General features: G+C 34.9%; 1 pseudogene across 1 annotated transcript; it reads right to left on the bottom strand.

The window, feature by feature from the left end:
• Positions 1 to 9,983: 9,983 nt before the first annotated feature.
• LOC105537904 lies at positions 9,984 to 10,856 on the bottom strand (annotated as a pseudogene). The gene has a single exon (XR_001005796.1). The product of XR_001005796.1 is annotated as a signal recognition particle 19 kDa protein pseudogene (transcript).
• Between the last annotated feature and the right edge of the window lie 1,370 nt (positions 10,857 to 12,226).

Here is a 12,226-nt window from a genome sequence, read left to right as displayed (position 1 = left end):
CATACAATGTTAATCTGCTAAGAAAGAGAATCTCAGCTATTTGAGTAGTTTACATGAAAAGTAACAAATAATTTTACATCACTTAAAAGCAGACTGAAGACTCCCACATCAATTTGTCATTTTAATAGAGGAAACCATGTTAACATAATATTTTAGCAGTACAGAATTCATGGGGCTTTTTTCTTTTTATCTTATAATTAAACTCATAAAAGCTGAGTTAACATTGCCAAAATTTTAATGGCTTTCATTGCTTTTCTTCAGACTCACTTGGAATTGTTATAAATTAAGACAAATAAAGTTTATATAAGTGGTGTCCAATCTTTTAGCTTTCCTGGGCCACATTGGAAGAAGAAGAATTTTCTCGGGCCACACATAAAATACACTAACACTACGATAGCTGATGAAATAAAAAACAAAGTCACAAACAAAATCTAGTAATGTTTTAAGAAAGTTTACGAATTTGTGTTGGGCTGCTTTCAAAGCCATCCTGGGCTGCATGTGGCCTGCAGGCCGTGGGTTGGACGGGCATGCTTTATATAAACCTTCTAAACTTTCTCTGTTCATACAAGTTTTTTCTTTCACTACCCTCCTTAATTTTCTCAACAATCAGACTCTTTGTTTTAAGATAAAACTACTCTCTTTTCCAACTGATGAATAAAAACACGTTCAAATACTTCACATACATACTTGGTCTTTTCTGAAACCATTGCTCCCAGGATAACTTCAATGTTCATCTTTAGCCAAAATATCTAATTTCTCATTTACAAAAAGTTTGGAAGTAAGTGAGTACACAGAACAACTACTTATAGCTGTATGCGCCATTTTTACACCTTCTTAAAGTGGAAAAAATGAACATGTTCAAAATTATAATCAAAAGGAATAAAATTTTATAACATATGCAAATAATGAGCAAAAATTATGGTCTAATATTTCAGCATTCTATCTTGCATAGAAATTATCCAAACATTCAAAGATTATCCATTAATTTATGTTAGACTAGGTTCCTAAACTTAACTAAAAAATGTGGAAATTATGTTTAAGCAGACTTACCACTTAACATAATTACTGTTGAATAAAAGGTTTTTCAGAATTATATTTAAATTTAGTTAAAATCTATTTTTTAAATTTAAAAAAATGTTTATAGATTCATGAGGTTCATGTCCTGAGGTACCTATGTATCAGAAAGGAAAGGAAAGGAAAGGAAAGGAAATAATAATTGCTGAAACAACTGTACAGCAAAGTAAATAATAGAGAAGAGACAACTTACAAAATGGGAGAAAATATTTGCAAACCATGCATATAATAAGGTGTTAATACCCAAAACATATAATAAATCAAACAACTCAAATAACTCAGTAGTAAGAAACAGCCAGATTGAAAATGGGCAAAGGGCCAGGTGTGGTGGTTCACTTCTCTAATCCTAGTACTTTGGGAGGCCGAGGCGGGTGGATCATTTGAGATCAGGAGTTGACCAGCCTGACCAACATGGTGAAATCCCATCTCTACTAAAAATAGAAAAATTAGCTGGGCTTGGTGGCGGGTGCCTGTAATCCCAGCTACTTGGGAGGCTGAGGCAGGAGAATTGATTGAACCCAGAGGCTGAGGTTGCAGTGCGCTGAGATCGTGCCATTGCACTCCAGACTGAGTGACAAGAGCATAACTCTGTCTCAAAAAAAAAAAAAAAATGGGCAAAGAACATGAATAGATAATTTCCAAAAGAAGACATACAAATGGGCAACAGGTACATGAAAAAAATGATCAACATCACTAGTCATCAGCGAAATGGAAATTGAAACCACAATGGCGTATCATCTCACACATGTCAGAATTACTATTATCAAAGAGACAAAAGATAAGTGTTGATGAGGATGTGAAGAATAGGGAACCTTTGTGCACACTATTGATGGGAATATAAATCGGTAGAGCCATTATAGAAAACAGTATGAATGCTCCCCAAAACATTAAAAATGTATCCATGTGATCCACAATCCCACTGCTGGTTATATATCTAAAGGAGATGAAATCGGTATGCTGAAGAGATCTGCACTCCCATGTTCATTACACCATTATTCACAATAGGTGAGATATAAATCAACCAAGTGTCCATAATGGGTAATGAATAAAGAAAATGTGGTATATATACATAATGAAATACTAGTCAGCTATAAAAAAGAATGAAATTCTGCCATGCCATTTGCAATAACATAGATGAACCTGCGACACTCTATGTTAAGTGAAACAAACCAGGAACAGCAAGACAAACACCACATTATTTCACTTGTATGTAGAATCTAAAAAAGTCTAAACAAAGAGTAAAATGGTGGTTACCAGCAGTTGACAGGTGGGAGAATTGGGAAAATATTGGTCAAAGTATACCAACTTTCAGCTGGACAGGAGGAAAAAGTTCAAGAGATCTATTGTACAGCATGAAGACTATAGCTAATAACAATAAATTGTATACGTAAAAATTAAGTGAGTAGATGTTAAGTGTTCTTGCCACATACAAAAAAATGTGTGTGAGGTAATATATAATGTAAAATAGCTCAATTTACCCATTTCACAATATACACATGTAACAGAACATTGTGTTGTACAACATAAATACATAACATTGTTAATTGTCAATTTAAAAAAGCAGTTTAATATCTAATAATATTTTAATATATGTAAAATAGTATTGAATATGTGTAAAACTAAAACATAGCTATGAAGCTTACAAAGAAAACTGGTATAAAATAAGAAAACTGGTATAAAATAAGATGAACTGATAAAGCCACAATTATAGAGAGGGATCTTAATATACCTCTCTTGAATATTTATAGATAAAGCAGACAAAGAAATTAGGAAGGTTAGATCAAGCAGTCAAAACTCAGTAAGCCTGGTCGAACAGGCATGTAGAGTATCCAACAGATAGGGAGCACGTTCATTTCCATATCAGTTCTTACAGCAGTTGTCAACAATTAAAATGTGACATATTGGCAAAATGCAATAAAATTATCTCCCCACAGCATATATATTTGGGAAACTGAAAACTACACTTCTAAACCAGTCTCAAGTGAAAGAATACGTAATAAAAGTCAGAACATACATAGAAAACAGGAGATCGAGACCATCCTGGCTAACACAGTGAAACTCCGTCTCTGCTAAAAACACAAAAAATTAGCCGGGCGTGGTGGTGGGTGCCTGTAGTACCAGCTACTCGGGAGGCTGAGGCGGGAGAATGGCGGGAACCCGGGAGGCGGAGCTTGCAGTGAGCCAAGATCGCGCCACTGCACTCCAGCCTGGGCGATGAGCAAGACTCCATCTCAAAAAAAAAAAAAAAAGAAAAGAAAAAAGAATATACATAGAAAAAAATGATGAAAATTCCGTATCTCAACACTTGTGCAATGGTGCTCAAGTAGTACTAGAGAAAGAGTTACAACATGCTTTGCATATAGTATGCATCTATTAGAAACAAAGAAAGAATGAAAGTGTGTGACCTAAGTATGCAATATAAGAAAATAGAAAAAAGCAACTGTGTACACGAGGAAAGTAGAATGAAGGAAATGATCAAATTAAGAACAAAAATTAATGTAGGTCAATTTTACTTACAAATATTAGAAACAAAAATGCTGTATGAAATGTCAAAACAAATCAAGGAATATATACATTTCAAAATGTGAGATACTAAGTGTCAGCGGGGATATGGAACAACTGCTTTTACGCACTGCTGAGCTGCTAGAGTGAGAAATTGTTAAAACCCACTTTGAAAATCTCTTAGCAAATTTTAATAAATTCATAAATTGGGAAATATATCCAAATGAAAGATTATCTCAGTATTACATTTAAGAATGTTCTAATAATTCACAAACACCTCAATTCCTCCTCGTATTTTTCTGAACTGAAATTTTTTATTTACAAGAACAAACATTTACTGAGTGTCAATAATTAGTGAGGAATAGTCTAACAGGCTGGAAAGACACAATTATGTACAAGACAGGGGTTGTGCCATAAAGGGATTCATGGACAACTTCAAGGACAGACCTGGAACCACTAATAGATGAGAACATGGAAGTACCATAGGTACTTCCAGACTATGATGAAAAATAAATTGGATATAAAGATTAATTCTGCTCAAAGAGGTGTGGACAGAAGTTGCACAGAAAATTCTCCCCAGATGTGGTGATATTTAAGTATGACCTTGTAGGATGAATATGAGTTTTCCTCGCAAACAGCTTCTGGGGAGGGGTGAAGATTGAATTTTAAATAGCATCAACAACTTGAAGAAAGTTTTGAAGATAAGAAAGTGCATGGTATGTTTGAAGGGTTTGTGTAGTGACGAAAGAAGAAGCTGAGAAATTAGCCAGGCACAGTGGTGTGCACTTATAACCTCAGCCGTTGTGGAGGCTGAGGTGGCCCTCTCACTTGAGCTGGGAGTTTGAGACCAGTGTGGACAGCAGAGCAAGACCCCTGTCTCATATCTATATATACATGGCTAATTGAATGATATGGATGATATTAGAAGGAGTAAAATAGCTACTGCGAAATTACCAGTACATCAAATTGTTTTAAATCCGCTGCTGAAAGAAATGATAACTCATTTGCAAAAGAATGTCATGTGACTACTTGACATTCTAGAGTCAACATATATTACTAACAGCTTAAACATCCCAAGAAATTCCTACTGTTTTAATTCAAAAGATTTAGGTTATTTTAAAAAAGATAATTTTGGTGAAGATAAAATAGAAAAGTCTGAAATGCTGTGTGTGTGTATGTTTTTCTTTTTTAAATATGTGTTACCATTTTGGACATTCACTGAATGAGAGTGTATTTCTCTACTGATATTTTTTAAAGAGGTAGCCAACCCTACCTGTTGGCTGTTGAAACAAGTAACATGCATTTTATAATGAAAAGAATTGTACTATTTTCTTAGTCCTGTGTTTAATATGCTTAAACACATACAAAAGCCTAATTTAATAGAGCTAATAAGCTTAATATTTTTAATTTTTTATTTAAATCATATATTAGGGTAATTTGGGTTACATACAACAGATATCCACTTGGGTTTCTTAAACCAAAAAAGGGAATTTGCAATAAGGATATTCAGGTATGGTGGAATTCCAGGGATACTTCATCAAGCCCTAGGAAGAGTAAAAATAACAATAGCTCCAGGGACTTCAGAAATAAGAGCCTTGTGTCTTCTCAGTTCCATTCTCAGGAATCTAATTCACTGTTGGATCCATCAGCCTTGGCTAGCCTGGCAGGGCCATAGAGAAGAGCAGCAAGTTAGAGCAGTCGGGGGCTACTTTGCACTGGATCAATATATCCATGAGAAAAGAAAATATGAATTTTACGCATGTTTCTTCCTCTGAATAGAGGTTCCAAAGAATTAAAACATTTTGTTTTATACACAGGTGAATGAGTGAGTCTAAAGGTCTTGCATTCTTTTTATCTCACTGAACTTATATATCCTCTTTATCCTAACACTTGGCTATAAAGAAAAGGTGTGTAAAAATAACACAGGCCAAGTTCAAACATTTTCTTTATGTTTTGTTTGGGAAAATATCTGACATAATGTTTGTCAGAGGCAAAATGTAACAGTTGCCAGGGAACTACAGTCAGTGGCTATAAAAAGATTAAGATAGGTCCTGTACTAAATGTTACCCTTAGCAAGAAAATCCAGCTAAAGAATGGCAAATGAGATGGATGTTCCACCCTTATCTGCAAGGGATACGGTGAAGAGGCATTCAGTTTGCAGAAATCAAACAGTCCCTGTTTAAGTTTGAGTGTAGACTTTCTCTTTGGTTGTGCTAAGAAAAGGAGATGGATTTGAGTCATGGGTCATGGACTTTGCACTTCCCTCGGCTAACGGAAAAAAAAAAAAAAAAAGTTTGAAGAAGCTCAGGAAAGAGCCCAAATTTCACACATGTGCAACTGGCCTGAAGCACTGGAGTGGGTCCCAACCCTAAAGAGTGCTGTAAGGTTACAGGGATCATGTTACCTGAGGTCTCTGGAAAAGCCCCGAAAAGAGAACATTGTGGTTCATAACACAGGCCAACAGCAGGTCACGCTGAGGGCTTATTACATCCCAGACAATTCACTGACAATTCTCTCGCTTTATTTTAATTAATCTTCAAAATAACCTGAGATAAGCATTATTCTTTCCTACAGTTTACAGTTGAAAAAAAATGAGGCTTAGAGAAATCAAGCAGTTTGCTCCAGTAAATGAGAGTCGGAATCTGAATCTAGGGCTCGTGCTTTTAAGGGCCATGCTCTCGTGACCACACAGACATCCTTCCCTTCTTAAGAAAGCACCAGATGTCCTCGGAAATTTATGCCTTTAAACGTTGGCTCTGGAAAGTAGTGAGAGACTGACAAATGGCCCCACATGAGACCCAAGTCTCTGAACCACGTGAATTTACTCTAATACTCTCTATAAACAGATGTCAGCATAAAGAATTTAAGAGGAAAACCAGTCGCTCCATTGTTAAAAGTTTACCCTAAAGTATACAAAGCGATGACAGTTTCTCAGGCAGCACCATACCTTAGTAAAGCACTAACTTTGTGCCATATTAAAGATATGTTAGTTTTACTGGGGTTATGAATTTGATTATTTTTAAATGGTTGGCAATTTAGCAGGTCATATTTGCCAACCCCTTAAGGCTTTTCTTGCAACTATAAGAAAGGGTACTCCTCACTTTTGCCAGTGTGATTACTTCTCTATTGTATACGTATCCAAAACAGGGTTGCAGCTCTATGTTCTCATTTCTATGTTTATATATTAGAATTAGCAAGGATATTTACTATTGTTATGAGCAAGCATGACAAAATTTTTCATTATAATTATGTATAATTAACTTTTAACATTTATATAGGTATATAATTTGTATGTTGTAGTTCATAATTATAGAAATAATATAATGAATTATTAATTATAATTAATAAATTTAATAACAGGAATTAGTATCTTGTGGAACCATAAATTCCCATATCATATTTTTTTCTTTTACACATTTTTTTGTTTCCTAATTTGTATACTGATTATTTATGTATCTCCTCAACTATATTATAGGAACTATTAGGTAAGGACTGCAACCTTATTGTAGTCCTAGTTTTTGTACCACAGTGGTATTTATCCTAGTTATGCTGAGGAGTTGGTGGTCTTTAAATTTGATACCTAAGTGCAGTACATTTAAAATAATTTTGAGATACATATCTGAATTTCTTATCATAGCAATACCTTCTATTGTTTGAAGGTATTGCTCAATACCTTCTTTCTTCCAGGGCTTTATAAATTGCTTCAGAGAAGGATTTTCAAAACTAGACATCGTATACCTCTTCCATAATTTTTGCCAAATAAGTCACTTGTACTATTATCTAATTGAGTAATATTTTCTTTAAATAAATTCAGAGCCTTACCTAGAATGCTATCTACAACGAAACTGTGGAACACTTGCAAGTGGATATCTTGCCTTAAATAAGTCTTGGTCAAAAGCAACACACTGAAAACAAAATTCTAGCTTTATATTCTTACTGTCCTTAACTGAACTGAGGGGAGAGAGAGAGAGAGTAGAAATTATTAGAGAAACATGAAATACACACTGGTACTAATATGGGACTTTATCCTTCACATAATTAGATTAATTGGAAGAAAGTTTTAAAGGATGTAACTTTTTAAATGATCTAACGTGCGCTGCTTAGTATCATTTTGCTTACTATCTCTAATCATTGCTTACAGCCATGACCCACATTGGGAAGCATGCCTTATCCCATGACCCCCAAACAGAACACACATCAGACTTGAGTTTATATCGCCTCTTCTTAACTGTTTGATCTTTGGCAAGATACCTGAATTCCTTTAAGTCTTGATTCTTCATCATCAAAGAGGGATGATAATATTTACATTTCAAGATCACTTTGAGAATTTATGAGATAATAATCACACTGTGTCTATTCCTGTGCCTGGAATTTATTAAAAAACATGAAGACCTACTATATGCCAGTCACTCTCCTTGGTACTCAGGGCACAGAGGAGCACATGACCAACAAGAGTTCTGCTTTTAGCTTCTTTTGAGGGAAAATCAACTACGAACATCTCAATAAACAAGCAAAGTCACTTCGGGTGTGATAAAACGCTCTGAAGTAAATAAAACCAGTTGATATGAAAGAAAGTGACTGGTATTCAAGAAATACTCATTTCCATCCTGACTCTTGCCCCTATATGATTGATATTTAGTACACGGGAAAAAATGGAGACTGTGTTAAGAATATGCTTGCTTATATATGTCAGGCAGGTACAAACAGTGAGTGTAACAATGGCAGTTAAAATCATATCTAAATACATGGCCCTAATTTTAAGCTTCTGCATTAAGAAATTTAAGATCTTCCTTCTGAAGTTATTTTCTGTAGAATGTCTGATCTTCTCTTAGAAAACATTTAATTGTTCATGTCATGCAAATTAAATACAGCTGAAGGTTTATCACCTACTTTTGTCATGGCTCTGTGTGTGTGTGTGTGTGTGTGTGTGTGTGTTTAATCTCTAGAACTTATTTTATTATGTTTGATGAGTTTGACTTAGGAGAGTTGAGAAAATTTTTTCACATAATTAGAGCCCCTAACATTCTTTTGGAAAAATAACTAATAATTTAAAAATTACCCATATTTTTATTTCTACACAGATTAATTTCCTAGAGCAAATTTTTTTTGACAAAACTTCTAAAAATCTGCAATATAAGAAATAGTAAGCCACTCCTTTTAAACTGAATTACACTGAACTTTCTATACTCTGTATAGAAGCAGGAACTGATTGCTGAATTCAGAAAAGAGTCCCTTAATGGGCAGCACTCAGAGATCAGGGTGTAGGTGATGACAGAATGGGTAACTGAGATGGAATAATTTGCTTTCGCACCTGAGACAAAGGATGGAGTTATTTAGATAAAGAGAAACAAGTTCGGGGATGCCAAAGACCTATTATTTGACCTGTGGAAGATAAATGAATCGATTTGAGGCATTACACACTAATTTTGGAGGGCCAGGAAAATAGTTCTTCTAATTTCTTTATTACTTAGCCACTCTAGTCCTTTGCAATGATTTTGAGTTTTGTTGCTTTGTTAGCATTCCTCTGATGTCTAAATGGCATAATTATTGGAATTAAGATTTTGAAGAATCAATTAGAAGAGTCTCTAGTTGGATACTCAATTAACAACTATTGCCAAGGCAGCTACTCAGCTCTCACTGTCTTTCATCTCAGCCATAATTGAATCCTGCTTTTCTCAAATAACAATGAACCTTTTGATCTCTGTGAAGAAGGAAAGATCAAGCTGATCCTCAGAATCCACAAATGAATGTCTTTCATCCCCCAAACCTTCTTCAAAGATGCAGTTAAATTTGAGTTGCAGTTATGTTTTCAGTATAATTACCAGGCACAAAAGAAAATTACTTCCTTTATTATCATAACTAAAAAAACCATTTCTTTCTTCTTCCAGTTTTTTTTAATGTTACATTTAAAATCAGTAGTTTCATGTAAATTTTACTTTTTCTTTGGCAACTTACAATAAAAGCCTTTCAAAGTGATTTCACATTTTTTTTTTTCTTTTTTTTCTGTCAGAACTTTTACCTCTAAAACAAGTAGTTCAGTGCCACTGGCCACTAATTTACTTCAGAAACATAATGTTTTCTGCTCTCCAGAACAGCAATTATGAATGCTTAACAGACCAGATGATGTAGTTCTTGTTCTGACCCCAATGTTTACTATTTGTTCTTTAGCAAGTGAAATTTGAGTTCTGAACTCCCAGTTTCATATCTGTAAAACAACAATATTTTGTCCATAATGTTATTTGAAAGGAGAATCAAATGTAAATGCACATGTGCTGCTTTTTAAACATTGCAATAAACTCTACAGTGTAAGTTTTATTACAATAAAACTTTTTATTATCATAGCTCTAAAAGAACTCAAGCAGCATGCAAGGGTTCATAAAGAGCAGCAATGGTTAACTTCATTTTTTTTTTTTCAGTTTCAAATTTTATTTCATTAACTTAAAAGGTGGACAAAATGTTTATTTTAAATCGAATTGAAATTTATCTGAAACAAGTAACTCATTTCAAGTAACTTATTTTACAGTCCATTGTCCACTTAAAAATATTCTTTCTTCCAAAAAAACTGCATTGAAAGACAAAAAAAAATTCTTTTATACACCATAAAAGCGAGATGCAAACTTCTGATGTAAATTTGTTTCACTATCAACTCCGATGATAAAGATGAGAGGCACAAGCGTTCGCAGTTCAGTTAAATGATGCAAACAAAAAGCTTCTGTTTCCCTCTGATACAAATTAGAAGTCTCCATTCATGTCTCTTACAGTAGTACCACATACTTGATGCTGATACTAGGTTACTTCTTTTTCTTTCCTTTCCCTTTTTTACTTCCCTCTCCTTGTTGAAGACTTTGGTCAGCACCTCCTGCTTTTTGTGTCCTTGTTTTTAGTTTAGGTATCGTTTCTGCTGCATACAACATTACTGACTTACGTGATGGGAACTGCACAAGGCAGAGGCTGCCATCTTCCTGTTTGAGCTGGACCCGGACTCTGCCTCTGTATTAGACATCACGATTCCATTCTCTAGAGTGCATTTTATTTTTCTCAAGAAATACGTTAAGTCCAACTGCTGAACATACATCTTGAATCTCTGTAGCTGTAGGATTTTCAACAGCCTTACTTATGGGGATTCGCCTTCCCTCTGCGATGGTCTTCTTATTATTTAAATAAGCAGGATAGATACAAATAAACCTGTCCTGGTCGGTTGGGGACCGCGCGGCAGCGCAAGCCATCTTCACAGGAGTCTAAACAACAGCCCAGGAGCCGTAGGTAGGAACCCGGGAGGAATCCGGCTCCAAGTTTCCGAGATAGCCCGCCAACTTCATTTTTTTATTGCTCACTTTGTGCGGCCACTTACAATTGTATGGGCAATTGGCATTTTGAGAGCCTGAATTTAGTGCTGAAAGCCTCAGTTCTGCTTTAAACAAATCCGTCGAGAGGACCACTGAGATTCCAGAGGTAGGAATTTGGACAGATCCAGATCTACCCTTACTCATTACTATGTTAGGCTTGATGTATGTATCTGACCAATGGACTGCCTCAAGAAGTTCATGAAAATTTACTTATAGCAATAATGACACAAGGGATACTCCATCCATAATAACATCAATTTAATTACAAATCTGTGTTAATACTATCCTCTTCTGTCGCTCATTACCTCATTCACCAAACCTTTGACAAACAAAGCTACTCTAGAATTTATTCTATGATTTGGTCCAAATGGCTCTCATCTGGAGAGTTCTCCAAAATACAAATCAGGGATTTCAGTTCTGTAGAAAATTGGAGACCCCTTAAACAAATGTCTGAGAACATGTTGCATTTTATTTCACGGAGTAAGCTGAAACTGAGCAGAGCTGATTGAGAAGACGATGTCAGAAAAAGGAGCCTAACAAACAATAAGACACTGTGATGGTAAATTTAATGTGTCAACTTGACTAGGCCACAGTGCCCAGTTGTTTTAGCAAACACCAGTCTAAATGTTGCCACGAAGATAACTTTTAGGTGACATTAACATTTAAATTAGTAGATATTAAGTAAAGCATATTATCCTCCATAATGTGAATGGGCCTCATCCAATCAGGTGAAGGCCTGAAGAGCAAAGACATGTTTTCCAAAGAAGAAGACATTTGGCCTAAAGACTGGAACATAAAACCTTATCTGAGTTTCTTACCTATCTATGAAATTTGGACTCCATGCTGTATGATCAACTCTTACTTGAATTTCTAACCTGCTAGCTTGCCTTACAAATTTTGTACTTCTCAGCCCCTACAATTTAGTGAGCCTATTCCTTACAATAAACCTTTCTCTTTCTCTCTCTCTCCATATATATATATATATATATATATATATATATAATGGATATATACAATCGATAGATATATAATGGATAGATATATAGTGGATAGATATAATGGATAGATATATAATGGATATATATACATGTATCTCCATCTATGTGTATATACATATATATACACATATACACACACACACATGCACACACATTCCCCCACTATATATATGTGTGTGTGTGTGTATATATATGTGTGTATATATATGTATGTATAGTGTGTATACATATATGTGTGTATGTATATTCTGTTGTTTCTGTTTCTCTGGAGAACCCTAATGCAGGTCTGCCGTGATTGTTATAAGA

Source organism: Mandrillus leucophaeus, unplaced genomic scaffold, assembly GCF_000951045.1.
Source record: "Mandrillus leucophaeus isolate KB7577 unplaced genomic scaffold, Mleu.le_1.0 Scaffold181, whole genome shotgun sequence".
Lineage (NCBI taxonomy): Eukaryota > Metazoa > Chordata > Mammalia > Primates > Cercopithecidae > Mandrillus > Mandrillus leucophaeus.
This window is presented reverse-complemented; position numbering and strand designations above follow the sequence as displayed.